This window comes from Phyllobates terribilis, unplaced genomic scaffold, assembly GCF_046119375.1.
Source record: "Phyllobates terribilis strain yellow unplaced genomic scaffold, ASM4611937v1 Scaffold_99__1_contigs__length_5935540, whole genome shotgun sequence".
Taxonomy (NCBI): Eukaryota; Metazoa; Chordata; class Amphibia; order Anura; family Dendrobatidae; genus Phyllobates; species Phyllobates terribilis.
In genome coordinates this window covers 5,294,600-5,308,373 of record NW_027362859.1, presented here as the reverse complement: position 1 = coordinate 5,308,373, position 13,774 = coordinate 5,294,600, and positions in this window count along the sequence as shown.

Sequence of the window (13,774 nt, the reverse complement as noted above, 5' to 3'; positions counted from 1 at the left end):
GCGGAAAGTGCTGACACCCTTGAAATTGTTTCAGAAAATTACACATGTTTTATTACACGCATGTTTATTTCCTTTGTCTTTATTGGAACAACACAAAAAAACTGAGAAAAAAAAGGCAAATTGGACATAATTTCACACAAAACTCCAAAAATGGGCCGGAATACATATATATATTTTTGATGGGACAACACTGAAGATGCGACACTTTGATACAATGTACAGTAGTCAGTGTACAGCTTGTTTAACTGTAAATTTGGTGTGCCTGCAAAATAACTCAACACACAGCCATTAATGTCTAAACCGCTGGCAACAAAAGTGAGTACACCCCTAAGTGTGTTCTCAGCTGATGTTATTTGTTGGGTTTTCTTTGCATCCCAAACAATTTTCTTGGCAATTGTGGCTGAAATTATTGTTGGTCTACCTGACTGTGGTTTGGTTTTTACAGAGCATCTGATTTTCCATTTGTTAATCACAGTTTGAACACTGCAGACTGGCATTATCAATTCCTGGGATATCTTTTTGTATCCCTTTCCTGTGTTATACTCTTTTTGCCTCCCTTTCCTGTGTTATACAGTTCAACTACCTTTTCCCGTAGATCCGTTGATAATTCTTTTGCTTTCTCCATCTCAAAATCCAGAAACGTCAGTGGCTGGATCCCAGAAACTCACTCAGCTTTATGCACACACACTGATTACAAGCAAACAGGTCATAGGTGAGGATGTTACCTTTAGTAGCCATTCAAACCCATTTGTGTCAAATTCTGTGCATGTTATCAGGCCAAAATCACCAGGGTATGTGAACTTTTTGATCAGGATTATTTGGATGTTTTTGGTTGTCATTAGTGATGAGCGAGCACTAAAATGCTCGAGTACTCGTTGCTCGTGTCGAGCAAATTGAAATACTCGGGTGCTCAACCCGAGCAATGAGCCCAATATAAGTCTAGGGGAAACTTGAGCATTTTTCAGGTGGCTCCCCACGGCGCTCTGCAGAGGGCCTAAAAATTGCCCAAATCGATGGGAACTGTGCTCAAATAACATGGGAACAGCATGGGGAAGACCCCTGGAAGCATCTCTGACTCCCAGATCACTGCTGTCAACAACGTCGTCAGAGTATTACGCCACTTTTACGGCGTAAGGAACATCCTTTCCAGGGTGATGACTTGTATATAAGGCAAAATAAATAAACAAAAACAAAAATACTCCTACACACCTTGGGCTATGTTCACACGTAGCATTTTTGACACGTTTTTGCACTTTTGCATTGCTTTCAACCTAGACAAATGCATTCACCAGGAAATGTCGTTTTAACATTTTACAACCTTATCTGGCCATGTGGTGTGTGACACATCATCAGACACATGCATACAATGCTGAAAAGACATGGGAACAGCAAGGGGAAGACCTCTGGAAACATCTCTGACTCCCAGTTCACTGCCTAAATGTGTGCCCATCATAAGTGATCCTTGGCACATGCGAAGATGCCTCCCGCCATGCACCTGTCGTTGCAGACTTGCAACAATCACCGTCCACGTCCTTGTCCCACTGCAGTGTTCAGTTGTCCCTACCCCATTCCTTGGAATGCAAGCACAAGAATGCCGGCAGCCACCCACCCACAGGCTGCAATACTATACTGCCAAATTTTTGACAGCTGCTTGCACTTGAAATGTGGCCTTTTAGGCTCGTGGAGGCGGAAGCTTTTCATAACCTCATGCCGGCGGCGGCCGGGTGTCCATACTCGGTCCCCAGCCGCCACTATATTTCCCGGTATCGCCTCCGCCTTCCACAAGCACGGGTCCCATAACATTACCCGTGCCCTCCCCAGTGCACTTACTGGGAAGGACCGCCTAACCACAAACACGTGGACAGGTGAATGTGGCCAGGGACGATACGGAGCCAGTCCACAACTTTTTTTGCTAAGAGTTGTATTTAGCTCGGTGAAAGGACTGGCATAGAGGGAAACCGTATCTACCCTGCGTGTCATTTCTCCCAGAAAATCCTGTAATTGAGCTTGTTGCAGAAGCAATGGCAGCCCATCCAACATCAACTCGCACTTGTCAATGGTGCTTTGACACACACACATCTTTCTTTGCGCATTTAATTTCTTTAATACAGAGTTGGAAAATGGCCTGATCCGTAATGCGTTTTGAGAAATAACATGCATAAGCATGGCCGATCCGCATTAAAAAAGCAGCCATAGAGTGTCCAGGAACCTTCCCCCACACTTTTCTTAGCCAGGGCTGCTTTTCGGCAGGGTTGGACGGGCCCACCAGAGAACCGGAGACTCCTCCGGCGGGCCCTGGCTTCTCCTTCAGGAGAGTTCATAGTGCCGAGGTGAGGCCATGATGAAGATAGAGGCCATCATCTGCTTAGTTTTCTGTTACTTGGAATGCAATTGCAAGTATGCAGCCAGCCACCCACCCACCCACAGGCCGCAACACTAAACTGACAGATTTCTGGGTAGCTCTTTGCACTTGAAATATGGCCTTTTAAGCTTGTGGAGGTGGAAGCTTTTCACAACCTCATGCAGGCTGCGGCCGGGTGTCCATACTGGGTCCCCAGCTGCCAGCATTTTTCCCGGCATCGCCTTCGTCTTCCACAAGCTCGGGTCCCACAACATTACCCATGCCCTACCCAGTGCACTTACTAAGAAGGACTGCCTAACCACAAACACGTGGACTGGTGAATGTGGCCAGGGATGGTACGGAGCCAGTTCACAACTTTTTTTGATAAGAGTTGTATTTAGCTCAGTGAAAGGACTGGCATAGAGGGAAACCGTATCTACCCTGCGTGTCATTTCTCCCAGGAAGTCCTCTAAAGCTGCTTGCACTTGAAATGTGGCCTGAACATTACTGCTGGTACTTTTCTGTGGGAATTTTCTTGCCTCCTACCAGCCTGGAATATTTCCAGCAAACTATGGTACAACACTATGGTATTAACACTGCCCCCAGTACCAGTAGCGAAGCCATCCTCAATTTCCTTCTCTGGAATTTTATTTGGTAGACTGAGTGGCTGCCCAAATACATTTTCTCACAAAGGAGCTGATGATAGAGTGGCAGTAGGTTCAAGTTTCTCCAGCCTGTTAGATATTAGAGGGTGAACGGCAGCACATTGGATCAGTGGTTAGCACTGAAGTCTTGCAGCACTGGGATCCTGGGTTCAAATCCCAGCAAGGACAACATCTGCAAGAAATTTGTATGTTCTCCCCATGTTTGCATGTGTTTCCTCCTTAGTAAAAATAGTGTCCTGGAATCTTCCCACACACTTTTCTTAGCCAGGACTGCTTCTCGGCAGGGTTGGACAGTCCCACCAGAGAATTCTCTGGTGTGCCTTGGCTTCTACCTCAGGAGAGTTCATGATAGCGCTAACTTTGCAGCTGCTATGGGGCTCTTGAGCGGGTGAGAAAGGTTAGCTCTCAGAAACAAATCCTCTGGTGGGCACAATGTTTTTCAATCTGAAACAGCTTCTCAGTGGGAGTTGTATTTCACCACAGCCATATTCTTTAGCTCTGTGAAAGGACTGGCATAGACGGAAACCTTATCTACCCCGGTTGTCATTTCTCCGTCACCAGGTTCCGCCCATTGTAACACACGACCATGCCTGGCTGTATGTTCAGCGGTGAGAGCCACAGATCAAGCTGCTGTGTTACAGCTTTCAACAACTATGCAGCGCTGGGCGGTTTGTCAATTAAGCATTAAGCATGTTATCTTCAGCACAGCCTGTTGCTGTTTGGCCAAGGCAGTGCTGCAGTGCTGTCAGCTTGTGACTGATGTGGTCATTTCGGAGATGGAGGAGGAGGTGCATGAGCTGAACAATGTGATTACATTGAGGTTAAATTGGTGATGCTGTTTTTTATACTAAAGAAAGATCCTATTGTTCTGTTTTTTTATGTTATTTTTTATGACAAATGCATTCACCGGGAAATGTCATTTTAAATTTTACAACCTCATCTGGCAATGTGGTGTCATCAGACACATCCTGTTTTATTTATGATGGAGGGACTCTGAAAGTCATAAAGCCTATTTTTATAGGGACATCAGACGGCCCTTACTTTTCTTAAAAGGCCAGCAGTCGGCCCTAGCTATTGTTAGAGAGCCATCAGAGGGCTATGCTTTGTTGTTCCCATTATTAACAAGTGGGTCTCCTATACTGTTATTGCGCATCCAGTGACTGCAAGGGTTGTCAAAAATTTGGACGCAACCTAATACCCCTTTGAAGAGACATAGAGGAGGGTCTCAGTAAAAAAAATGTTCCCATTATAAAGGAGCGGGTCTTCTATAGTGTTTATGCCCATGCTGTGACTGCAAGGGTGGCCAAAATTTTTGAAAAAAAACACTAACAATTTAAAGACACAAAGAGCAGGGCTACAGTAACAAGGTACGACATGCTCCCATTTGAAAGGACAGGGTCTGCTATACAGTTATAGGGTATGCAGTGAGTCCAACAGCTGACCAATTTTAGGAAAAAACCCACTAAGAATTTAAAGACATAAAGAGCAGGGCCACAGTAACGACAAATTCCCATTAGAAATGATAGGGTCGGCTATACTGTTATAGGGTATGCAGTGAGTCCAACGGCTGACAGATTTTAGGAAAAACCCCACTAAGAATTTAAGGACACACAGAGCAGGGCCACAGTAACAAGGTACGACATGTTCCCATTAGAAAGGAGATGGTCTGCTATACAGTTATAGGGTATGCAGTGAGTCCAACGGCTGACCAAGTTTAGGAAAAAACCCACTAAGAATTTAAAGACACATAGACCAGGCCACAGTAATGACAAATTCCCATTAGAAAGGAGAGAGTCTCCCATAGTGTTGGACTATGCAGTGACTGCAAGGGCTGCCAAAAATTTGGAAGCACTTCAATGGCCCTTGGAAGAGACGTGGAGGAGCGCATCATAAAAAAATTTTACCATTACAAAGGAGCGGGCCTCCTATACTTGTAATGCCATGCACTAAGTGTATGGGCTGACAAACATTTACTCCTGGGGGGTATACATGAACATACTGTATAAAAAATTTTTTTTTACGGGCATCATAAAAATGTAGCACCCCGAGGGCTCGGCCGCTACAGGGGTATTGCACCTCTGCCAGAGGTGTGATATTCCACTCCCGGGTAAGGATGGAGTATGGACCAGGGTTCAGTTAGCACACTCACCCCATTTCCGAGGGACAGCTCAACGGTGCTCCCATTAGACAGAAATGCAGGCACAACAGACCATGTCCCTGGCTGGAGTGGGGAGGGGGTAGGAATACCCAGTGATGTAGGAGCAGATAGTGGTTGGTTCCTGAGCGTAGATAGGAGCCCATTGGTTGCTGGTCACCTGGGCTCATGTTCTAGAGGGAGGTATAAAAGGTGGGCACCATCTTAGAACAATGTTCAGTCAGAGAGAAGAAGTGACGGAGTGGAGGCCTCTGCAAGGGGCTCTTCTCCGTAGGCGGTCCTAGCCTCTGAGGCCCAGCCAGCACAGAGAGAAGAGAAGAAGAGAAGTTCAGTGAGTGAAGTAAGAGAAGGAGTTCAGCCAGAGAGGGCCGACAGGGAGCTGTGGCTCAGTCTGGGCCCAGCTCCACGAGGCAGGCCTAGGGTGAAGGCCAGGAACAGAAAGGAACAAGAACAGAAAGGAACAGAAGAGAAAGAGAAAGAGAGAAACAGAAGGGCTCAGGAACAAGACGGCAGAAGGGACCCTAAGAACCCACGAGAATACAGGGTGAAGGGTCAGGCAGATTAAGGATACCGGATCCCAAGTTGGTGGAGGAGAAACAGCCCTCAGCCAAAGACCGGAGGTCGTGATCATTTATTGGTGCGACACCTCATCAAACCTGCTAGGAAGGCACCATATAGGACAGCGGGGAACGGGAAACACGTTTACCCGCGGCAGCTGGAAAAAAGTGGGTCACTGGTGAGGCAGGCCAGAGAAAGGATTGAAGGGGTCCTGTGCCATGTGTTATGCACACGCCCGGGCTAAGCGGCGTGTGCGTGTGATTGGTAGTGATTCCACTGGACCGTGCCGGAGAGTGAATGCCTGGAGGGGCGTGACTAAGTATTCACCCGATCCGACCAGGGTCGCACGACGGCATACGACGCCAGTGCACCAAGGAGGAACCGAGCAGAGGGACCAGGTGCTACTCCAGGACAGACCCCGGACACGGCTGTTGACCCACACAGGGGAATACAGGAACAGGCTGGTAGGCTGGCACACAGACTGGTGGGTATAGGCAGGCACGACTGGTATGCAGGCAGGCGGGTATGCAGGCAGGGGGGTAAAGGCAAGCACAGCTAGAGTGCAGACAGGGAGGCACTAGCAGGTAGGAACACAGGCGGGATAGGACCCAGTACACACCGGGACTCAGGAACAATACAGGCAGAGGGTTACAGGCAAGCACGGCTAGAGTGCAGACAAGGCTGAGCAGGGAGGACAGGGCTCTGTTCACACGGAACAGACAGGAAGGGAAAGACAGAGCCAGACACCCACAGGGTACTTGCAGTGAAGTAGCGAGTGGACCACAAACTCACAAACGGGAGTACAGAGACAACTGGCAGGAGTTAGGTACGAGTTCAGACTCTGCAGAAAAAGGAAGGGAACGGACATAGAGGCAAAACAGGTAAAGGATAGGAGAGAGTTCAGACTGGAACTGAGTGTACGGAGGAGACCGACACTGCAGCGGGATACAGGAGCGGGTCTGGGAATACTGCCCCCAGAGAGGCAGGACGAACAGGCAAGGAGCGTGTTCAGACAGGACAGACAAGATACAGGAGCGGGTCTAGGTAATCGGCCCCTAGAAGGCGGGAGGAACAGGCTAGGAGCGTGTTCAGACAGGACAGACAAGAGAACACAGAAAGGACTCAGTACAGACACGGGAACTAATACCGAAAAGCAGGAGACATACAGGACTCAGTTCAGACACGGGAGCTGATACCGCAAAGCAGGAGACATACAGGACTCAGTTCAGACACGGGAGCTGATACCGCAAAGCAGGAGACATACAGGACACAGTTCAGACACGGGAACTGATACAAAAAGCAGGAGACAAGAGACGGGACCTGGCACCTTCAGAGTGCAAGCACACACTGAAGGAAACACTATGCTCAGGCAGGGATAGAAGGGAGCTGCTGAGCTATATACCAAGTGACAGACAGCAATAGGCTGAGGACGCACAAGGGGTGTGACCCACAGCAGGTACAAAAGGCAGGAAGTGATCGGGCGCCGCCCTTAAGCAGCAGAAACAGACACAAACAGACAGCATGGAGGGAAGCCAGAGAGACATTCTGGACAGGAGATCAAGTGCGCCCTCTTGCACAGTGGGAGATGGACCACCATGCAAGGACGCCGCCAGGTATGTTACACCATGCTCCTGAACTGCCTGGGGTTTACCGAGCCCCTCACCTGGTGGACGCAGCACGGCTCGGGCGGTCATTGCTGACAGAAGTGACCCGGAGTACATGAACTGTGAGTAAAAGACATTGGACTGCAGTACGTTGTCTGTGTACTCTTTCGCTCCTCCAGCACTAACGGCACTGGGACTCTCTGCACCATCACCCCCACCATCCACTACACTGCCCTGGGGCTGCACTCTTCCCGTGGGGAGTCACACTACCTCAGCTGCATACATCATCAGCCCCAGCGGTCTGCCTTGCAGCGGCGGTTCATAATAACCGCAATCCACGGGTGGCGTAGTCGGACATCACTTAGGACTGCTAAAGGACTACCACCCTGAGCCACGGAACCGAGTCGCCACTACTACCCCCACCGTCTCCCTATTGCCCGGCTCCGAGTGCCCCACGGCCCAGGGGCGAGTCAAACACCCTTTAAAAAAATTATGTGGGTGTTGCATTATGGACCACGGTCACCCTGGTGATATGGTGGTGGAGGATGAGGAGAAGGTGGAGGACAAGAGCAAATAGCCAAAATCAGGAAGCGTATACCCATGTTTGGGTGTGAAAAGGTGCATGGGAATACACGCTGGCGGCAGGGCAGGGCAGGACATCCAAGGCATAGAGAGCCAGTTCATTCCACATATCTAGCTTGGATACCCAATATTTATAAGGCACAGAGGAATCACGGAGGACGTTGGTACGGTACGGCAAGGTACTCCCTCAGCATCTTCCCAAACTTTGCACTCCTTGTGAGTCAGAGCCTGTGCGATGGGAGGGTCTGAGAAAACTCTCCCAGAACTTTGACAGTGTTCCCCTGCCTCTGCTGGATTGAAGTTGTGTCTCTCTCGCCTGTACTCCTTGGTTGTCGAACGAAGTGTGCCCTCTGCCTCCAGCGTTTTCAGATGGGAATTTTTTTAATAGTTCTGCAACAAGGGCCTTCTGGTACTGCCTCATTTTTGTACACCTGTCCGCCTCAGGAATAAGAGATATAAAGTTCTCCTTGTAGAGTGGGTCTAGAAGTGTCACCAACCAGTAATGACCTAAAATTTTGAGAATGCGAGGGTCATGGGAAAGGCAGCATAACATAAACTCAGCCATGCGTGCCAAACTACTAACAGGCAAGACTTCCGTGTCCTCACCAAGAGGATGACTGACCATGCTCTCCTCCTCCTCCTCTCTGTCCTCTGGCCATCCACGCTGAACAGACGGTATGACAGCTGTGCAGATAGCACCGTCTATAGTGCATGAAACTAGTTCCTGTCCCTTCTCCTCCTCCTCTTCCTCATTGTCACCCAATCCACGTTGGGATGAGATGAGGCTTGGCTGTGTGTAATCACCCTGTATGGTTAATTGCTTCATCTTATCGTGCTCCGCCTGCAATGCATCATCTTTGATTGTGAGCAGACAGCGTTTCAGAAGACAGAGAAGCGGGATGGTGACGCTAATTATGGCGTCATTGCCGCTCACCATCTTGGTGGAGTCCTCAAAGTTTTGGAGGATGGTACATATGTCTGACATCCACGTCCACTACTGAGGTCTTATGTGTGGAGTCTGAACTGAATACCGATAGCCTTTTTGATGCTGGTACTCAACAACTGCCCTCTTCTGCTCACAAATCCTTCCCAACATCTGCAATGTAGAGTTCCAACGTGTGGGGACATCACACAACAGTCTGTAAGCCAGAAGCTGCAAACGCTGCTGAAACACTGCAAGGGCGGCGGAAGCTGTAGTTGACTTTCTAAAATGGGCACATAGGCGGCATACTTTAACAAGCAGATCCGGCTGCTCCGGGTAGGATTTGAGTAACCACTGAACCACAAGGTTAAGCACATGGGCCAGGCATGGTACGTGTGTGAGCTTGCCTCGCCTCAGAGCCGCCACCAGGTTCCGGCCATTGTCACACACGACCATGCCTGGCTGTAGGTTCAGCGGTTTGAGCCACAGATCTGCCTGCTCTTTCAGAGCTGTCCATAACTCTTCAGCATTGTGTGTTTTTTCACCTAAGCATATTAGCTTCAGCACAGCCTGTGTCACGCTGTCTCTGTATACTGGAGGTAGGGGGCCTAAGCTGACCCTAAGCTGGGGCCCTGACTAATCCCTCAACCTGGAGGTACTGTTAAAGGTACAGAGGTCCAGGCCGCCAGCGTAACCCCTACCTCCTGAGGATCCCTGCACCTAAGTAATCTAGTCCTGAGAAGGACCCCGATCACAACAAAAGAGGACAAGTAATAATATGCCCACACACAGTACTTAGACGAACGAGACAGTACAAGGGAAAAACCAAAACCACCTTGCATACAAAAACTACACAACTACAACAGAGGGAACACCAACGGGAAAGGAGATAAATGATAAAGCGAGGAAGGGAAAAAACACTCCAAATACACTTATCTCAGAAACTCCAAATACCACGATCCGCTCTGTAAGTCTGTATGAAATGCTTTCACCGACACTTCCCAAACAGACCAGCAGGCATTTGAAGGAGACTCACTACAGCAGCATTGATTGCAGCTGGGCGAGGCTGGACCTCGTCAAGCACAGAGAGAGAGAGAATTAACTCCCTCACTGCCGAAAACACAAAGCACCAAAAAGTCAGCTGCGAGAAGTCAGGCTGTGTAATCGTGACGATCTTCGTGGCGACACACCCGTGACAGTACCCCCCCTTCTACAAGGGGCCTCCGGACCCTCAGGGCCAGGTTTATCCGGGTGAGTCGTGTGGAAGGCCCGAACTAATCGGTCTGCGTTAATATCCGACGCAGGAACCCACATCCTCTCCTCAGGACCATACCCTTTCCAATGAACCAGGTACTGAAGGGACCGGCGATTAAAACGTGAATCGATGACCCTTGATACCTGGAACTCCAAGTTACCATTGACCACCACTGGAGGGGGAGGTAAAGGTGACGGTACCACCGGCGCCACATACCTCTTAAGCAACGATCTGTGGAACACGTTATGAATTTTAAACGTAGGGGGGAGGTCAAGACGGAATGCCACTGGATTAATAATAGAACTGATTCTGTACGGCCCGATGAACCTGGGACCCAGTTTCCAGGAGGGAACCTTAAGTTTAATATTCCTGGTAGACAACCATACCCGATCGTTCACACTTAGGTCCGGACTAGACACTCTCCTCCTATCAGCCATACGTATGTATCGGTTCCCCATAGTATTCAGATTCTTCAGCACCCCTCTCCATACTGAAGCGAGTGATGAGGAAAATCGTTCCTCCTCAGGAACCCCCGAAGAGCCCCCCCTACTGAAAGTACAAAACTGGGGGTGAAAACCATATGCCCCAAAAAACGGGGACTTACCAGTGGACTCGCTCCGCCTATTATTAAGAGCAAACTCTGCCAGAGGTAAGAAAGAAGCCCAGTCCTCCTGGTTCTCTGACACAAAACACCGGAGATATGTCTCCAAGCTCTGGTTCATACGTTCCGTCTGACCATTGGTCTGAGGGTGAAAAGCCGATGAGAATGACAAATGCATCCCCCGCCGTGCACAAAACGCCTTCCAGAACTTGGACACAAACTGAGACCCCCGATCAGACACCACATCGGAGGGTACCCCGTGAAGCCTCACAATCTCCCCAATGAACACCTGCGCAAGAGTTTTAGCATTAGGGAGAGCCGGAAGAGCGATAAAATGTGCCATCTTGCTGAACCTGTCCACTACAACGAGTATGACCGTTTTACCCGAAGACGGAGGGAGGTCCGTAATAAAGTCCATAGACAGATGAGTCCAAGGACGCTCCGGGATCTTCAAAGGTAAGAGGGCCCCAGACGGACGGGTATGTGAGGTCTTAGAGCGCGCACAAACCCCACAGGACGCGACAAAAGTTACCACCTCCTTATGTAAGTTAGGCCACCAAAACCGACGCGAGAGGAGATCCACAGTTGCTTTACTCCCCGGGTGTCCTGCCAAAACTGAGTTATGGTGTGCCTCGATCACCTTTTGTCGCAACTGATCTGGAACAAACAGTCTCCCCGGAGGTCCAACAGGGGCGTCCCCCTGAGCCTCCAATACCTCCTCCTCCAGCTCAGAGCAAACTGCCGAAACCACCACCCCCTCCTGAAGGATAGGAATCGGGTCGTCCGTATTCCCGGCCCCAGGGAAACTACGAGATAAGGCATCCGCCTTTACATTTTTTGACCCAGGACGATATGTAACGACAAAATTAAACCTGGTAAAAAACAATGACCACCTAGCTTGTCTGGGATTCAGACGTTTCGCGGACTCCAGATATAGCAGGTTCTTGTAATCGGTGATGACGGTGACCGGATGGACTGCCCCCTCCAAAAAATGGCGCCACTCCTCAAAAGCTAACTTAATGGCCAAGAGTTCCCTATTGCCGACATCGTAATTCCTCTCAGCGGACGACAATTTTTTAGAGAAAAAGGCGCACGGATGCCACTTACCAGGGGACGAACCTTGTGACAATACTGCTCCCACCCCTACCTCGGAAGCGTCTACCTCTACAATGAATGGCTGTGACGCATCAGGTTGAATGAGTATGGGTGCCGAGGCAAAACATTTTTTCAAGCAGGAGAATGCTTGACAAGCCTTGTCAGACCACCTAGAAAAATCCGTCCCCTTTTTAGTCATGTCTGTGAGAGGCTTAACCATGGACGAGAAATTACGAATGAACTTCCGGTAATAATTAGCAAACCCCAGGAAACGTTGTAGTGCCTTAAGATTCTCTGGCCGATCCCACTCAAGAACTGCCCGCACTTTCCCAGGGTCCATACGAAAACCGGACGCTGAAACCAGGAAGCCTAAAAACTGGAGTTCCTGTACGGCGAACACAGACTTTTCCCATTTGGCATACAGTTTATTATCCCGCAAGATCTGTAACACCTGCCTAACGTGCTCCTGATGAGACACCAGATCCGGCGAGTAAATTAAGATATCATCCAGATATATGACAACAAACTGTCCCACCAGGCGGCGAAAAATGTCATTAACAAAGTGTTGGAACACCGCCGGGGCATTAGTCAGACCGAATGGCATGACAAGGTTCTCATAATGCCCCTCCGGAGTGTTAAACGCCGTCTTCCACTCATCCCCCTCCTTCATCCTAATCAGATTGTACGCCCCCCTGAGATCCAACTTAGAGAACCATTTGGCGCCCACGATCTGATTAAAGAGATCGGGAATAAGTGGGAGTGGATACGGATCTCGGACCGTAATCCGATTAAGTTCACGGAAATCCAGGCAAGGGCGTAGGCCTCCATCTTTCTTCTTAACAAAGAAGAACCCCGCAGCCACCGGTGAAGATGAAGGTCTAATATGCCCCTTAGCCAGACTTTCTGAAATATAATCCTTCATGGCCTGCCTCTCAGGACCAGAAAGGTTATACAACCTAGCTTTAGGTAACTTGGCCTCAGGGAGCAGTTTTACAGAACAGTCATACTCGCGATGAGGAGGTAGTTCCTGACACCCTTTCTCCGAGAATACATCCTCAAAGTCCGCCAGAAATGGAGGTAAGACCCAAGGAGTAACCGCACCGATGACCGTGTTCATGCAGTTTTTATTACAGAATTTACTCCATTGGCTTATCTCTCTGGTTTGCCAATTAATAACCGGGTTATGCTTAGTTAACCAAGGAAGGCCCAACACTATAGGAGTGGGAAGACCCTCCAACACGTAGCAAGACAACAGTTCTTTATGTATCGCCCCCACTTGAAGTTTTACGTCATGCACAGCTTGCAAAAAACTTCCCTGACCGAGAGGCCTGGCATCGATCGAGAATATGGGGATGGGTTTAGCCAACTCACTCAATCGCATACCATGAACCCGGGCAAACCGAGCATCAACCAGATTAGCCCTGGCCCCACTATCCAGAAGAACAGATATCCTCTCAGTTCTCGTACCCACCACCACCTCCGCCGGTACGAGAAACTGAGACGAACCTAGGGACGAAATACCTACTCCCAGATTGCCGTCCACCACACAACCTGGGATCAACAGTTTTCCGACGACTCTTCACTCTGCAAGGGACGGGATGGACACCCCCCAATAAAATGTCCCTTTCTCCCGCAGAAGAAACACCTTCCTGTCTTATGGCGCACCACCGGTCCCCTCCCCCGAAATGATGTCCCTCCTAATTGCATAGGCTCCTCTGGACTGACCAGGGGAACCACCATATGAGGGGACCTTGTAGGAGGTGGAGTCATCACAGGGGGTCGAGTTATCCCGCACCTCTCCCGAAGCCGTCTGTCAACGCGAATAGCCAGGGCCATAGCGGCTTCCAGTGACGCGGGAGAGTCATACTGTGCCAACACATCCTGTAATTTGTCGGATAAACCTTGACAAAACTGGCTCCTAAGAGCCGGGTCATTCCACTGGGTGTCCGTGGCCCACCTACGGAACTCCGAACAGAATTCCTCCGCCGGACGATCT